Source organism: Ursus americanus, chromosome 10 (genome assembly GCF_024610735.1).
Source record: "Ursus americanus isolate L20-20 chromosome 10, mUrsAme1.1.p, whole genome shotgun sequence".
NCBI classification, from domain to species: Eukaryota; Metazoa; Chordata; class Mammalia; order Carnivora; family Ursidae; genus Ursus; species Ursus americanus.
Genome location: NC_142136.1, coordinates 21,255,001 through 21,274,206, shown reverse-complemented (window position 1 = coordinate 21,274,206; position 19,206 = coordinate 21,255,001). Strand labels below are relative to the sequence as shown.

The 19,206-nt window shown below is 36.9% G+C and overlaps 1 protein-coding gene across 1 annotated transcript in view; it reads left to right on the top strand.

Moving 5' to 3' along the window:
* Positions 1–18,379: 18,379 nt before the first annotated feature.
* SLITRK5 (SLIT and NTRK like family member 5) overlaps positions 18,380–19,206 on the top strand; it is a 7,454-nt gene continuing 6,627 nt past the window's right edge. The window contains exon 1 of the mRNA XM_045811002.2: positions 18,380–18,444. The gene's annotated coding sequence lies outside the window, so the exon portion shown is untranslated. The remainder of the gene's footprint in view (positions 18,445–19,206) is intronic.

Here is a 19,206-nt window from a genome sequence, read left to right as displayed (position 1 = left end):
ATCAATCTATACTTTTTAAACATTTTGTCATGTCATCATATAATTTTATACTAATATTGTTGCTTGTATTAATGATAAGACGATGATAATCATGTTGGAAAATGTATTATGGACCCATGTATATTAATTCCTTAAAGACAAGCCAGGCTAATGTTACAACGGTTCCATGGGTTGCACCTGCTTGTCTCAAGCAATAATTATGATGGAAGATGTTTATAATTTATATGAAACTTACCATGAAAGCAAAATTATTCACTTTTCTTCTAGTAATTTACATGTTTTTTTATGCAGATGGAAACCTCAAGAGTTTTCAAAGAGATATTACTGCTTGCTCAGGAATACAATATTAATGATAGCATTTTTATGTTATTGACATACACTATGAGCTAAGAATTCTAAATAAAAACAGAGAGAGAAATTGGGAAGTCAAATGTTTGTGAATTTGTGCAATTTTACATAGATTTTTGATCCAAGGAATTCTTAAATTAGGCCTAAGTTAAATTGTGGGAAATGTATTAAGTAATATCAAACATTTAGGATGGCTTTAAAATTATTGTTTATTATTTAAAAGAAGTCCCAAATATTCCTGTCAATATATTCTAATATCTGATTTTTTGGCCCAAAAGTTATTCTAAAATAAGCCTTACATGATGGAATCCACTAAGAGTAACTTCTAAAGATCTATCCATTTAAAACTGTTTGTATAATATCCGGGTTTATTACCATGGTTATTGTGGACATAATTGTCCAACATTCATGCACAACTTAATTTGCCGAAACATTGATTCTCAATATGGCTTCTTCTTTGCCGTGCCTTGTTTCTAAGCCATTAATTGGTGTGTGCTCACTTGATGTCATATAATTAGCAAAGAGGAGGCACAATATTAGGTTTGAACAAAGGAGAGAGCTTTGGGGCTAGAATATGGAGGAAGTAGGTTTGAGGCCTGACCATTATTGGACAAGTCACTCAACCTCCCTAAGTTTTCATTTTTCTTTTTTGTGACATAATAATAAAAATACTTAACATTCATAGCTTGTCCACTTATTTATTGGATTTTCATCGAGGTAACATTTATTGATCCTTTATTGTAAACTGCTTATATGTGATACTTGATTTTGGAGACACAATTGTCATTAAATTTTAAAGTTCAAAGAATTTATGTTAGAATAAGCCAGTAAGACAAACAGATCATTATGTCCTGGTGTGATAAGTATGATCCCAAAGGTATGCACAGTTTCTCTAAAACAAAGGAAAGGCAATAGTAAATGTTGTGGAATGGTCAGAGAAAGTCTCCCGAAGGGAGCTGATATTTTTAAGTTTTGAAGGACATCTGAAAGGAGGAGTTGCTAGGTAAAGATGTAGAGAGAAAGTACAGACAAAGCAGAAAGCATGTGAAAAGACATGAAAGCCTTCCTTCAGAGCCCAAGTATTGATTCATAGCCTAGATTCCACTTAGACAGTTACAATTTTTATCAATTCTAAGATACATATTTTTTCACATTTTTACATCATGGAAATGAGGGTGCATTTTGCAGTCAATGCTGTCTTATAATGACTGTCAGTCAGGTGACTATTGTTAGAAAGTTATATAAAAACTTCCACTGATGTCTTCTGTTAAGGTGAAGCAAGAGCCAAGACCAATGCATCTTAGATTTGGTGAGACACAGATAGACAGAAACGATGGAGAAGGAGATGGAGGGGATGGGCAGAGAGAGTGGGAGGGAGAGGGAGAGAGAGAGAAGGAAGAAGGAGAGGAGGTATCTGGTGCCTCACTATGAATTTCTATGAATTCTCTCCTATTTTCCTTTTGTTGCTTCTTACTTGCACTGGTTTACTTTTCAGCTACCATCTACAAATAGCTTCTAACACTTCCTGATGGACTTGAGTATGATTTTCATCTTAAATTACTTATGGAGAAGAATTTGGTGTACCCTCAACAAAGCATAAATCACAAATTGAACCTACAAAATAAATCACAAATTAATTTAAGGTGCAAGTGAAAATTCTGTCCCTTCCAGAATGCTGATTTATAAGTGTATGTGTAATCAACAATTGACACATTTCCTTCTGCTCACTATGCATCAAATCCTAGGTGGTTCTAATCCTGTCAAAAGCAAGGGCTCTGCTTTCCTGAAATACCAACCCCAGAATTTATTCTCATTAAATTTATAGCAGCATAAAGCAGAAGAGACTCTCCTGGTTCTTCCATCAGTTCATAAATTATTGGAAGATGTTTTTAGTGATTAGGGGTCTAATCCACATTTGCTTTTAACTCAGTCTTCTCAAAATTATTGTCTTTTGTCACAGTTGAACTATAAGTACAAACTCACTACACTTTAATATTTCTTTTTCGTATGTTCCATCTGAAAGTGAAATTTTATCCTTCTCAATGCTATCTGTTTCTGAAAATTGACAAAGAACCTTACACATGTTAAGGGTTTAATAAATGACTGTTAAATGTTTAAATATAATAGAAAATTTAATTTTTGAAGACATAAACACACATAAACAGTGTTACTTGATAAAGAACATATCCAAAGTTGAGAGATTCATAAATTCAGATTGAGAATATATTTTCTCATTCATTGCACAAATTAAAACCCATAAACAAATATTAACAATATATATCTAATCAAATCACCTAATATGAAACATATCTAAAGATATCTGAGTCCGACATACAGATAGTAAATAAACAGATATTAAATTTAAAATTCTCACAATTTTATTTATCTATCTATCTATCTATCTATCTATCTATCTATCTATCTATGTGTTTATTAAGAGAGCAAAAAGCAGGGAGGGGCATAGAGAGAGGGAGAATCTCAAGCATGCTCCCTGCCCAGGTAGAGCCCCACATGGGGCTCGATCTCAGGACCCTGAGATTATGACCTGAGGTGAAATCTAGAGTCTGTTGTTTAACCGACTTAGCCACCAGGTGCCCCCAAAACTTTCACAATCTAAATTAATTACAAAATAGGAATGGAATAAGACAAAATACAAAAAATAGCACATGGACCGTTGATTATGTAGATTTGACATTGCTCTCATGAACAATTACCAATAAAACTTGCTTGTATTATTAACATAACATATAATTTTCAAGATAAGGAAGAAAAAAGATAAAGAAAGACCCTGTCAATTAAGATTTATATTGAGGAAATGAAATAATTATGTGTGGAATAATGAAATACATATCTTTGAGGGGTGGGGGCCTACAAGTGGCATTGTATGCCAAGAGAAGTTCCTGTATAATTTCTGCTCAAAAGCAAATACATGAAATGAGGACAGATTAAGGGTGAACTATCGAGATTTGAGGATAAGCTTAAGAGTTTCATATTAAAATCAAATGAGGCAAAAAGTAAAATCTCCAAGACATCCTGTTCTAAGTTGGGTAGCATTTATCCAACACTTCAGGAATATTAGGTTAGAAAGATTAAATATTTATCATTGGGAAAGCAACTAATTTTTGAGCGTTTCTTGAATTTGACTAGTGAATTTACCCACAATTCCTTCTTTAATAATCATTTCCCTCTTCAATTTCATTATCTTTTGCTAATATGAGTGCAATAGATAGTTTTAAAATAATAATATATTCACCTACTCACTATGCTTCTTCTTAAAGTACAAATTTCTTTATAAAGTCTCCAGGTGTCGGTAGACACCCAGCTCTTATTTTGATCTCACTGTCAGAAGGGTTTTAAAACAAACAAAGAAACACAAACAAACTAAAACCCATTTCAGAGTTTTATTTTGTGAGAACATTCATCAGACTCTCCTAACACTTCACAGGGCAAATTCAGGAACTTCAGAGCACAGAGCACTTGAGAACCACCTTTACAGACACGAAAGGGCTTCTAGAAATAACTGCTCTACAACAGCGGCCTGAAGGATTCTACAGTCTTTCAAAGCTAGCACAGATCGGCTTTAGTGGTCAGCTACAACCTGCCTGGTCAACCATTCAGGATTTACGTAGCTCTCTATTTCTGAAGGGTTTCTTCTGGCCGAAGCCCCCTGCATGATCAGAGGAGTCCTTGGGCCCCAAGAGTTGCAGCTACTGTGGCCCCAGGCTCCTCCTCTCAAGTGTGCTCAATCAAGCTCTGAGCCCTGGGGTGTTCTGCATTCTGCAAGAATACAGCTGGGGGTATAGGGAATAGAATTTTAAACAGCAAAATAAAAGCAAACACACAAATCCTTCCACTCAGGTTTGAAGAAAGAGCAAGAGATAGATAAAACAGCCTTGGGGACTTTGTCTAAACATGCCTTCTGAATAGGGCCCTAACATATGACCTTGGTATATTAGAGCAACATAAATATTTATAACATCTAAACTTCCAGAACTCAGTACAATCTGAGTCATTAGATTTTCTCTCAGCAAAAAGCATCCGTTAACTAATATTTGGATATATTAATAATTGCTATTTGAAATGACGGGCAGATATAGCAAGCAGATCACAATCTTCATGTGAAAGTCAACAAGTAACCTAGCTACTGGGAGATATTAATATTAGCACAATAAAGTTGCTACCTATTAAATTTAAATTATTACTAAGTTAATTATTATTAAATATTAAACTCCCATCGAAGAAATTACCAATTATTGAGAACACGTGAACCGTGTATTTGCATACATGTGGCAAGTGTCTTTTAAAATTGGCAGCAATTTTTTTAATTACTGTTTTCAGGATGACATTCATGGTGAGTGCATTTTATGTTGTTCTGATATTTGAAAATTGAATACACCACGTATAGTATATACATTTATCATTTTCACTCTCTGCTAGAATGCGTGTGTGCGTGTGTGTGTGTGTGTGTAAACTAAGCCACGCATCTCCACAGCTATGTTATTACACAGTTTGCTGTCATATCAAAAATAGTATCTATCAGTGAAATGCACCAAAATCAATCTTTGTGGAATCAAACAAAATACCTATGGTCAAAATATTTTCTTCAAGAAGGAACAAGTTATTTCCTTATATGTGACTTTCAAGATCATAATCTTGGGTTACAAAATTGCACCTTAACAAAAGTACTTCTTTAATAGGGGCATTTAGAAAAAAAAAACATATTAAATAATAGACTTCAAAGTTAGTAAGGTTTGCTTCAAATAAAATTCAGGGATGATAGAAATCATTCAAAATATACAAGCAAAAAGTATGTATATTAATATGTATATTTAAAGTAGCAATTAAACCATCATATTCCTGATATATATTTGCATAATACCATCAAAAATTAATAGATAATACAGCAGAGCACTAATATGAATTAATGGTATGCATATATAATGTTCTAAAAGCATGATAAACTAATTTACACTAGAGTTTAATATTCCTAGTAACTTAAATTGACAGTCCCGTATTTGTTTATAAAAGCAACTTTTACTTTCTTGTCTGTATAACTACAGACTTATTTTAAATATATCCAAATTATTTATTCGTCATGAAGACAGTTACAAAAATTGCTTTATAATTTCTTTAGGGTAGTAAATATGTTTCATATACAAACCTGACTTAATTTTCCTTACAATTTTACTAGAATTTTTCATCATTTATGTTGTAAATTCTAGATGAGGGGGAAAAAAAAAACAACCTGTAGTTTCTCCTCTATTCTATCCTCCAGATCTTTTGGAACAATGTACACGCATGAGTTTTACAAAACTCAACACTAGGAAGTTCTGTCTAGCAATGATTCCCATTTTCTTATTCCAGTAGCCAAAAAGAGCTGGTGAAATCTGCAAGTCAGCTACCACTTAATCTATGGCAAGCTCCGGGTGCTGTAAATCCATAACTAATCAGGATCAGCTGAGAATGAACGCAAGGTGTCTTGACCAACCTCTATTCTGGGGGGAAAAACTCTACTGCTGTCCCGTATGGCCTTCTCCAACTCTTTGCTTTATAGAGTAGACGCTTTATAGAGTAGACTCGGAGCCTTTAACAACTAATAATATGACACAAACCAGCTAATACTTACTCAGTGCTTATAGTATGCTAAACATTGTGTATGAACTAACTCATTTAATCCTCACAACAAGTGTAGGTATTAGCTGATATGAATAAATTAACCAGTATTTTAGGCAGTCACTAAAAGGCAGACGTGGAACCAGAATCCTAGGCAATGTCTATTCAATTCCCTGTTTCTAGTCCCTGGGTTATCTGTGAAAAAGACCATCACACAGTAAAAGGCATCAATGCAATCCAAAAGGACCCATACCTCTGCGCTCTAAAATATTAAGTGAATGTATTTTTTAAAAGAATTCAACCCATTTTTTCCTAAACAATGATTTGAAAGGAATAAAAGAAAATACACTTCAGATTTTTGTTCGGGTTCCTTATACAAAGTACCTCTCTGAATGATGTTTGGGGAAATATTCTGCATTTTAATTATGTCTTCCATTAGAATGCTATCAAGTTCACAAAAACCTCCAAAATATAACGTCCTGGTAGTACGTTAGTCGGTATTAGAAATATACAGTATGAGTCCCCTGATAGGAATAAGTACCCAGAGCACACTCCGACAGACATACATTAACGGGCTTGTAACCAGAGTTGTGGGACACCTTCATCACAGGCCAACTTTATTGATCCCCATAAAGTTAACGCATCTTTTGGCTTCGTTTTTCTGCCAGTGAACACACTTGGTAAGAATACAACATAATAGCTTACCTATTGGTCCCATTGTATACTGAAGTTCTTCAAGCTTTTTTGACGAAAATCCATTCAGTAGATGTGGATGAAGGTCTCACGCAAATGAGTTGAAATGCTGCCCTAGTAGCGTGAAATCTGTGGTTGTTGGTGTTTAGTGTTTATTTTGGGCTTTCCAGAATAAGTTAATCATCAAATTAACTCACGCTTCTGTTCCTTCTGATGGACACTAAGGAGTCAGAAAACTGGGAGACCCGTCTAATTCTCCAATAACCAGAGGTGCACTTTGGTTAAAACATTTACACTGTCTGGGTCCTTTAAATAAGGATGTAGTACCCCGAGTTTTCCTGCCACTTTAAAATTTAATGTGATTCGCTTTTCATTTTTCTTCATTATTTCTCATTCCCACAACTCTAAAAACATACTCAAAAACTGACATAAAAAAGCTTCTAATTGTTTTTGCTTTATTTTTGTTTTAAAAAGTTTATTTATTTATTTGAGAGAGGGAGTACGAGCAGGGGGAGGAGTAGAAGGAGAGAAAGAAGCAGACTCCTTGCTGAGCAGGGAGCCCTGACTTCGGGTTTGACCCCAGGGCCCCGAGATCATGACTTGAGCTGAAGGCAGACACTTAACTGACTGAACCACCCAGGCGCCCCTGTTTCTGCTCTTAGATGTGCTTTTAAAAATGTTCCTTGAAGTACATCTTCAATAATTCACTAGATTTCAGGAACCAGATCTTTATATTTTTAGGGACTATTGATCTTCTAAGTGACTCAACAGTTATAAAACTGATACACTTTCAAATGGGTTTCTCCATTCAATTGTAAAGTTGAATAGTTAGCCAAAGATGAGCTAGTCCTCTTGCCTCCATTTGGACCTCACCTAACCCTTCCAGAAACAGATTTATAACTTTTTCAGAATTTTTCAGGTATTTTCAAAAAGTTTTGTATTAAGCTTTAAAAAAAAAAAAAGTAATCCAATTCTGCATGACTTGTTATCCACCATATGGCCATAGAGCATATATGGCTAACATTTTCAGCATAGTAACCATTTGTCCTGAAACACCTGATAATAAATTGGGATAGATCATTCCAAATTGAAAACCTTACTTGCAGATGTAGCTTGCTTTTCTACTACCCTGCTCAACTGTATCACACATTTCTGGAAAAAAATTCAGTTTATGCATTTTGTTAAGCATGAATGGAAACACAATACACCTGTTTGTGCATGCATTTCTGTAGCGATGCACGCTCGCACACACTCACTCACAGTCAGTGCAGCCTTGCAGACTTTGTGCTGCAGTCTCTGTGATCCTGGATCTTACGCACCCGCTGCTAGCAGGTGTCTGCAGGTGTTTGCCTACAAGAAGTTCATTGACGGTTTATTGTAGCGAGAGTACTTTCTCTGGTAGTGAAAAATAGCTGCAAAAGCACTGCAGGCTAAGGAATGTAGGACAATGATGCTTCGTGTACTGTGAATGCATAATTATTCATTATCAGTCAGGCAAAGATTAATCATTCTTCTGTGATATTTTTCCCATGGAAGAACTAGTTATCAAATTCTAGTTTCCACAGATATTGTCAGTGTATTGGAAGGACTGCAGCTGTACTATGAGTCTCATGGACATTTAACTTCTGACAGCTGTGAATGCTTCTTTGTGAATGCAGACATTGCTCTTTGACTCAGAGTTTCTGGAAGAACTCCAAGATGCATTTTCAAATGTTGCTGCAGACTCTCCGGGTGCATATTAGGAGAAGGTGGTCAGAAACATCATGAATCGCTCACGTGGACAGATACTTGTATTTTTTTCTACATATGTTTATTTCAGCACAGTTATAAATAGATGAAGTAATAGTCAATGATGAATCTAATATTTATAAACTTCCAATATTCGAAGATTCGTAATTATGTCAAATCATTCCATGTCCAGTTTTACTTACGTTGAGGAAATACTGACATACCCAAAAACTCAAACATTTTCTTTGAGTTTTATGGAGATACTCATGTGGCATTCATAAAAATAGACATGGATGACCAATAAGATTAAGGTCAGACGTTGAAAAATAATAAAATAAAATGTAGCAAATGTTAATCACTTGTGATTAATATTTTCATGAACTTAAGTGGTTTACCAATTATTCGGAAATTTAATTTAGTAGTGATATTATCTCATTGTATGTATTCTTTGGAAAAATTTAGAAAATTGTGTTATGCCATCTTCAATTTTAAATTATCTATATAACAAATTCATATGGCAAATGGGTTTGTATCCTTAAACTTATGCATGAAAGGGTTGAAATGATTACTCCTCAAGGGAACCATTTTAGTATTTTTTACTATTGGTTTTTTAAAGATTTATTTATTTATTTTAGAGAAAGAGAGAGAGATAGTGGGGGGGGGCAGAGGGAAAGAATCTCAAGCAGATACCCCACTGAGCACAGAGCCTGACAAGGGCTTGATCTCAGGATCCCAAGATCTTGACCTGAGCCTAAATCAAGAATGGGATGCTTAACCGACTGAGCTACCCAGGTACGCCTACTATTGATTTTTTTAGGAGGTATATAATGCTTGTTTTGACTCCTGGTTTACTAATATAAAATAATAATTATTCAAAAACTCAGAAAAACCCACTACTCGGGACATTTTCTATTTTAGAAAAAAAGTATACTATATGTATTCAAAAATATTGTTTTATGACCCTTCTGTATTCAAGTTACTGTGACAGTAATTCCTGGTAGTTAATAATGTCTTTGATATTTTTAAGGTACATCAATATAGAGACAGTTTATTTATAAATCTATTTAGTGATCAGTTTAATATATATTTTATCATTATAATTTTTACAAAAGTAGTATTATATATTGACGATTTAAATGTATTTCTACTGTTGACTTTCTCAGAAAACATTTGACATTACAGAAATGATGAAACACTTAGGAAGTATCTCTACTAAAGCTAATTACTAGGTATTGATACACATTATTTTCACTTTTCCTTTAAATTAAGGTAAAGTCCAAAAATGTGTACCTAAATTAGCAAAGTTAAGTTTTTTTAAAAAAAGGGATACTGAGAGTCCCTATAATTCATATCATAGTATGTTTCTGCTGTGTACTGTCTGTATGAAGTAATGGAATACCACCAACTACCATGAAACAACATGAAGTTGTTGTAATAACTATATGAAAGAATGGGACCATCTCATAAAATAGTTAGCAAATAGCGAATGACTGTATGTATGTGGCAGGCATGTATACATTTTAGTTGATTTATTCTGAATTATAAATGATGTATGGATTGCTTGTTGATCCTTGTGTTAACCGTGGCTAGTAAATAAAATTACAAATTGAAAAACCTTGTCAAATAGATTCCTATTCTTTGGGACAAGTCAATTTAAGCTTCCCTTTCTCTAATTAATGGATTACTTCTAAATGCTACTGTAAGAATACTATAATGAAAAACTTTTAAATATAAAAATACCTACAAATAAATTTCAATATTTACATACGAGCAAGAGACAGTACTGTCATTGATCAAAGTCTGTCTTCATAGCAGTCACTACCCATATAATATTGCAATTAAGGCACAGATTGATTGTACAATGAATCGTGCCTCTTACACTGCTGATTCAAATCCAAATTGGTTATTTGTTCATTGGAATATGTAACAATCTATTAAAATTACAGCACACATTGTAATATGTCACATCACAATAACGACGAATCTAGTGTCACTACAAAAGCATCATTAGATTGACAGAATGTTTGGGATCACAGAATAAAAACGCACCGTGTACTATTAAACAAAAATTAGCCACCACAGATCTATTTATCACAAAAGGTACCCCATTCACAAGTTAGCATGCTATTATTAATATTTATTTAATGAAAATAACTTTACATTACAGGATAAAGTGAATAATTTAAAGTCTGAAATTTGAGTAATAATTATATTTTTCTTCCTCGGACATTTTAACATCTACCATTTGATTAACCAGTGTGTTTATTATAAGGCCCATTGGAGAGATGCACAGTAATTTTTTCATATATGAAATATGTGATCTACCCAGAGGTTGTCTTCCTAAGTTCTGCAAAGCCAGAGTCAAGAATGGAGTCGAGATCTCTGAGAGCCACTGCAGTGCTCTCAGTCAGGTGGCTTCCTCAAAATTTTGGACTTAAGGTCTTAAGCAATTCATGCTTCTTTTGAAGCTATATTGATTTTGGCCACAAAAGAGGTATAATAATGGAAATATAGGTCAATTTTATTATTAATATTTTAGATAAATTGAAAACAAACAAAATTTAATCTCAAAAATTGCAGTAATTCGTAGCTGGGGCTTTTAACCAAGCTATTACATCTCTGTTTCAAATATAGACATATGACTTTATTTAAACCGAGATTTATACAGATCTTCATGGAAATTAGAGGCCATGTTTGCATTCTATAAATTCATTAATTACAGTTTCTTGTCCAAATTCTGCCCACTCTACATGTATGAAACACCACTGAACTTCAAAATAGAGCTTTTGTATTCAAATGGTGGACTGTAAGAGTTCAAGTGCAGTTTTATTACTGACTGACAGACTTCTCTGCACAAAAGGCCTATTCTAGATAGTTCCTTGAAGCAAAATACCCATTTAGGACTTTCTTTCCCAGTTCTACTAACATCGTGCTGTGTGATCTGAAGAAAGACACCTTAGAGAGTGCTTCATCATACATAAAAAGGCACTTACCTTCTAATAAAATTCTATTGATATAAAATAATCCACCTTGCCTTCTTTATAGTGGTATAATAAGGATGTAATAAGGAATTTTGAAATGCCTGTAAAATGCCTTGAAATCTTTAAAGGAATGGCAGAGGTCTTCGACTGAATGCAATTTAAAAGAATTGAATAGAGACCCTCAACAGAATGCAAATTAGACCCCTTGCCAAATGTGAATTATAATTGTCCTTATTTATTGAGGGTGTCATAATCACTATCATTACTTATGAGTGCAGCTGTTCATATGGATTGACTTTCAAGGTATCCCAGAAATTGCCTAAGACATACACAGTTTCAGCCTTCCAGGAATTCACACTCTAGATCCGCATTGCCTAATATGGAGCCACTATCCACATGTGGCTATTTACATTTAATAAGTTAAAATTTTAAAAATTAAAATGGTATATCCTGTGTTACACCAGCCATGTTTCAGTTCCTCAATAATCACATGTGGCTACTGGCTATCATATTGGACAATGCAGATAGAGGTTACTTTTCATCATCACGGAAAGTTCTATTGGAGAACATTCGTATAGAGGCTTGGCAAATATATGCTACAAGAAATACTATTCAAGTACACAATTTATGCAATAGTATTTCTATATATTATATTCTATTCATTTTGATTGGAGAATGCAGGTATTTGTCAGAAAGTCAAAATGTCCCTGAAATCCTCCAACTACACGGATATGAGTTCATGAATTATTTTATCTCAAACATAATATGGTTTAAGACAAAATATTTCCCAGATAAATATTTGTTGAGTGAAAAAATTCCAAAATGGACATGCATTTCTTGTGTATACAAAGGGTTTTTTGGAGCTCATTTTTCTACTCTTGGAGGGGTAGCAAACTCCAATTCTTTGCTCCACAAGGAATGATAATCTACTCCAGAAGAAAACAGCAACTTTGTGCTAGGCAAGTGCTAGATAATGGAAGAGAGTGTTCAGGTAAGCAAGTCTTCAATGTTGGTTAGAGTGGACAGAAAAGATTTTTTTGGCGAAGAAAGGATTTATGGTGAATTCTCTAGAACAATAGCTGAAAGGAAAGGGAAGAGCCAGTTAGATGAATGGGCAGTACAAACCAAAGTTTTGGAGTTGGGAGGAGCCGATTTATTTTGAGGGGATAGAGAGATTATGCGAGTGTCCTCTTGAATGAAAGATCCCAGTTGACAAAAGCTGAATAAAGTATCATCAGTTTAGACATTCTCATGTAAGCAATGGGCCTTCTGAAGCTTTTGTGATGAAACTGTGTTTTAGGATGGTTAATTATTTTTCTTCGAAAACTCAGAAAGGCTACAGAAAATATACACATAGGTAATGCCTGTTTGGACTTGTTTCCTAAAAATGATCAGAGAGATGTGAGAACCATGAACCAATAAACCTTAAGAGACAAACCCCAGCTCTAACAGAAAGATACATAGAAAAGCCAATCCAGCTATATAATAAAACTGCCTCTTTTCCCGTGGAATGTGCATATTTCAATGTGCGTATAAGCCAGATGGCAGCAGCCTTTGTTCTAACAGGGCCTGATGATAGTTTGTATACTTAAAATATGCCACAATTACGCACTCACTCATCTTCCTGCCGATAGCAGTAAGATCTGCTGCTGACAATTTCAAGTGTAATCACTTATCTTCTCTAGAGAACCATTTTGATCTTTCCCTTCACCCACCACAGCATCAAATAAAAGTAATGTTGCCAGTACACAGCATGGTTCTGCATAGTGAAGGAAATGGAAACTAGCTGCTATTAATTATTATTCTAGTAGTTAGTACTGGCAGCTGGAATTGAATGTCACATGTTAGAGCTATGAAGAGAAGCCATGTCAACTAATTAATTTACAGTCCTATATTTAGAAACATAGTGTCTTCCTGGATAGCAATGTGTCCTACAAAAATAGTTCTGAGAACTATGGCACAGAGATTAACTTGGTAAAGTCATCTTGCGCTCTTCATCCCCCCTCATATCATTCTTCCCAATACAGATTTCCCTTGACTTATGACAAGGTCAAGTCCCAATAAGCCCATTTAAGGTCAAAATGCATTTAATACACCTACCCTACCTAACATCATGGCTTAGCCCAGCCCACCTTACACAGGCTCACAACACTTGAATAACCTACAGCTGGGCAAAATCGTCCAACACAAAGCCCATTTCATAAAAAATGTTGAAGAGCACATATAATTTATTGAAGGCTATACTGAAAGTGAAAACCAATGGCTCTATGGGTACAGAATGATTGTTAAGTGTGTGGGTTGTTTATGCCCATGATCACATGGCTGACTGGGAGCCAAGGCTTGCTTCTCCATGGCTCAGCATCGCAAAAGGGAACCGTACCACGTTTTACTGGCCCAGGAAAGGATCAAACTCAAAATTCCAAGTACTTTCTACGAAATGTGTATTGCTTTCACACCATCGTATCGTTGAGAATCCTAAGACAACCCATTGTGTGTCAGGGACCATCTATAATATCCTTATTTTTCAAGTACATGTATTTTTTAAAAATTTTTAATGGAAATGTGCATGTAAATTGAAATTTTCAAATAATAAAAAATAGAATGTAGCGTGAAAAACTCTTCATTATACTCAAGACTCCCCAGTCTTCTCCCAAAAGGCAAACACCATTACTGAATTTGTGTATCCTTCCAGAAAGATTCTCTCCTCCCTCCCCCCAACAATATATATAGGTGATGCTATACACACTATTAATAATGACAGAACCATATGCTTATACACACTGCTATTAAAGGCAGACGAGTACTGCAAGTGTGTGTTACAATGAATGTTTTCTTACATATTGTTTTGTGCATTTTATTTTGGTACATCTGAAGGCTACTTTCTGAAAAGATAACTGTTAAAAAAATGCATCTTAAATTTTGGAAGATATTTCCAATTGGTCCTTCAAAGAGAGTGTTTTAATACATAATTGGTCAAAAGATAATCAGAGTATATTTATAAGGAACTGTATGGGGCAAGGAAGGAAACGTCTATTTTATACACATATTTCTCTTATGCCACTGACAGTGAATTTCTAAGACTATATATAACAAATTAAGTCTATAAGTAAATAAATAATCTTGGTGAAATTAATCAGTTTAGCTAACCATTTCGGGTTTGATAAATATCACTCTATGATAATTTTGATTATTGTAATTCCAAATATACCAAACTGATAAAAAATATGCTATCCTACAGTTATTTAGCTTATCAATTAAGTAGGAAAATGATCATAAATGATGACTCATGTTTTCCCCACTTCTGCTTTTAGGGATATGTGGTATATATAATTTAAATTTCAAAGACCTTGAAAATATAATTTATATCTGAAAAATGTGTTGTTCACCAAACAGGGCTGTATAGACTTCTTAGCTAACACTACCATGAAAGTAATCTATTAGAGCTAATTTTGGAGGAGTCTGGAATCCAGCATCACATTTCATAATCTTAACTGACCAGTTAGGCTAACAAAAAGAAATGCAAGATCCTCTTGCTTTAGATTTCAATAATGTTAATTAGTATTTACAAAATGTCATTATTATTACCAAAAAATAATCTCTTTTACATTATTTTGTAACGGACTATAATTCTTGACTAGGCATTTTAATATTCTAAAGCAACCATACAACAATACACAAATGTAATATGATGAGATATTTTAAGAAATGCACTTAATATAAGAATTTTTCCAAAGAGTCCATAAAACACTAAAATGACAATTCCAGGTAATAATAAATATGAATTCGCACAAATATATGGTCAATTTCAAGTGATAAGTATGCTGATTGTGGTTTGAATTTAAATTTTAATAAGGAGGTATCAGATTATGTCCATAATTCCCACTAATTATCACCAAATATATTACCATATATGAAATGTATTTATGATGATAGTAGATCATGAGCTAATTATAATATGCATAAATATATTCGCAAGCATTTAGACAAAGATTCTTAACTTTTCACATCCAACTAACTCAAACAAATGTTTAATTTAGTATAATGTCCTTAATTCTGAACAGAACTATTTGCTCAATCATTTCATTTTCTAGTTTCCGAAGTGTTTATGTAATCCTGTGCATTCATTTGAGTATTCTGTGAAAGCAAGTATATATACCATATGACTTTGTTTTTTAGTATGGACTAAAACATAGATATGTTTGTTCCTGTAGCTAGAAGTCTTGGCTCAGATTTGATTACTGTTACATGATTCGTTTATTTCTCTTCTAGGCCATAGTCAATATTCAAAACAAATAGGAGTCGAAACACTAACAAATGAGGATTTTCCTTATTTCTATGATGCTTTTCCTCAGAGTTCTTCTGTTCGGTCTCTGCATGTCACAGTGTTTTCTCAAAATTCACTGTCCTGCCGAGCAGCTTATAGAGACACCTAGCGGTAAACTGTTAATGGTGGCTTCTCGGGCTATCCTTAATATCAAGTTGATGGTACAGAGTTGTCATCACTTACTCATTTGAACCACAAGAAATAAACTGGAATATTTTTATGTCAGTGTTTCTAACAAAACTAGGCTCTAGAATAATTGCAAACATGTTTAATACTTTTTAGCTTGACAAAATTTGTTTTTAATTAGGATAACAAATATTTAAAATAATACAAAATCAAAAACTAAACCGAATTTTGATACTAAATACAATTGTGAAAATTTAAGAAAGCAATGATAGAATGAACTAAAATTTAGCTATTATACAGCTATTTTGAAAAGTCCAGTAATTGATTAATCCATTTCATACTCTACTATGGAATTTGTCCACATTGAAAACTATGTCTGTGATAGAATGCCAAAAGTTTCCAACTGTAAATAATATGCAATTTTTAAGTTATGACACTTTAACACATCCATTTAAAAATATAAAAGCAATATTATACTTTAAAATAAAATTTATAAAATACTCGTATCACGTTAGAAGACGATGACTAAATAAAATATACAGTAACAAGACTTTTGTGGGTGAAGTTTAAGTTGTCTGTTTATATAAGGTAACTGCAGCAAGTGGCTATCATTCCTGGGGCCAAATATTTCTAAATTTACAGGAAGTTCTTTTATAAGGTTTTACTGTCATTATCCTATATTACAGATTACTTCTTTTCTCCTTCTCTTGTACATGCCCTGAATTTAAACAAAATAAATTGTTTTCAAAGTATGTATGGATTTACTGAAAAACATTTGCAAAACAGAGTGAGAAGAAATTTCAAGAAATGTTGCAAAACCTCAAGAGACTACATTATAAACCATCTCTAGAGAACTTCTAATTTCAACACAGAGAGAGGATGTGGGAAGATATGTTCGTGTACATGTCAGAATCTTTATAATCCTATATTTAATCAAGATATTATAACCACAATAGTATACCAAATATTACCAAGGAGACAATATAGATTACGTTTAATGATTCCAAAAAATAAGTAATTCATAATTAATCCTAAAATAAAATAGATAAAAATATTTAAGTGGTAAAACTACCCAGTTATCATAGAACAAGTACATGTGCACTCAGCCTCCATTGGGCCACTTACTATGATCAACTTTTTTTCTATACCTGGGAAGGACTGCAGGTCTAATATTACAAACACTAGAAATATGCCTACCAATGTAAAGACCCCCCTCTGGGGAGGGAGGTGCCTGGTTTCATGGAAAGAGACAGGAATACTTACTGTAGAGATGACGCTAGTAGAGTTTAGCAGGTGACTCTTCAAGAAACTCGCTTTCTACCGATACTGCATTTATTTAGGGGTTTCCAGCTTTTTAGTACACACCAAATGTATTCACAAACATTCTCTCTGAAAGTCGTTCACAGTCCCTTGCATCGCTCAGGCATACCTATAAAACGCAATTCTTTAAAAAAAAAAAAATCTTAGCGCCCTTGTTTGCAGCTATGATGAACCACTCCCTCTTCCAGGGTCCTTTAGAGTAAGTACACAAGACAGAAGCAGGGGCTGTATTATTCTAAATGGCAGGAGGAAGGCAGGCGATCAGCACAGGGCTGGAAACGTCTGTCCCTGACCACCAACAAGCTTGGCACTGTCGGGGTTATTTCCACTCCTCCCTTTTTCAATCCAAGGATTGCACAGTCCCACGCTTGTGTTACGCACATGGTCCAAGACTCCTCTGTCTCCCACGAATATGACATCCAAGGGGTGCTCCGATTGCACCGCCCGAATCCAGGGACGCCTTCGCCCTCGCCTGCCATCTATCGGCCACTGAGAGCCGGCTTCGCCCCGGGCCCATCATGTCTGCTGCAGCTTGGCTCGCACCAGCGGCGCGACAATAAACAAGTGCACTGGACGGGGCCCTGTGCCCGAGCTGGAGCAGATGTCTCAGAGACCCCTGTGATGCTTACCGTGTTGCCACATCTTCAGCGCCCAGGAGGGAAGACGCGATTTTCTCTGAGTATTTTAGAGCCGCCAGGCTGCTGGGACACGCCACAGGCGTAGAACAACGCTGCTCCTGTCCCCCCAGGCCCCCTAAAGGATGTCGGAGATAGAGAGTTCCAAATAATGACGATCGTGCGCCGCATCTGGGGAAGGGATGAGAAAAAACCCTGCAAACACTGGGAGCGATGAAACCGCCAAGAGGATGCGGGAACCGTACAAATACTAATTAGGGGCCGCGGCGGCGGCGGACTCGGCGAGGGGACAGTGGCGGCGGGATCCCAGCGCGGTGGTCGCCGCTGCGCGGGGGGTGGAGGACGGCGCAGGAGCCGCAGCCGCCGCGGGAGTAGCCGAGGGGCCGGTGCCACCTTTGCCCGCCCCCTCACTACCATGTACAGTGTGCGCTGCAAGAAGAAGGCGGGCGATGCATGCACACCCCCGCGCCCAGCTCCCTCTGGCTAGTCCCCGGGCGTGCGCCACTGACCAGGGGGGAATGTGGTGAAGACGGCGAGGAGCAAAGCCGAGGGGGGGAGGGGAGGGGCGGCCAGCGCGAACCCAGGCCGGAGGGTGCGTGGAGCCGGAGGCTGCTGGAGGGGGCGGCGGCTGCTGCTGGCGGCTAGGAGAAAGTTGCCCCTTACGCAGATGGCAACTGTAAGTACCCGCCTGGGGAGTGCGGCGAAGGGTGCCTGGGACCCTGCGATCGCGCGGTGGCGCGGGTGGGAACGAGTGTGCGAGTGAGCGTGAGTGTGAGCGGGTGCGATCGCTCGGCGGGGTTGACCGTCACGTTGGAGGGGCCGGCGGTGCCAGGCAGCCTTCACGTCCCCTCCTCGGGTTCCGCGCCTCCCCCCTTCAACAGCTCCCTCCCCGCCCCGCCCGGCTCCGGCTCCCGGCCCCTACCGCGAGGCGCCTCTACCGCTGGTCCTCCGCCGCCCCCTCCTCCTCCCATCCCTGCCGGCCGCTCGCGATCGCCCCCTTCTACCCCCCGTACCCCGCTGTCCGCTCCGACTACCGCGGAGAGTACCGGGGAGAGCCGTTTGGGGAGCCCCGGAACCCGCGTTTGCCACCGCGGCGGCAGCCCCGGGCTGGCGACGTCCGAGCGCCTCTTTCCTCCAGCCGCCGGACCGCACTGCTCGCCGCCTTCTTACCCTGCCTGGGCTCGGGAAACCCAGTGTACACCCCAAAGAGGTATTTTTTATAGGGACGGCTATGATGAGTGGGCCCTGGAGATGTGAGACGGGGTAAGTCGACCGTTTACTTTGCAAAAGAGGCTCGTGTGTGTGTGTGTGTGTGTGTGTGTGTGTGTGTGTGTGTGGCAGCGTGGTGGCTTTCTTTCCCTCTTCTCCCTCCCCTCCTTCCTTCCCTTTCTCTTCCTTAGCTTTGGGGCGGAGTGGGGGAAGGGAGCCTCGCGTCCTG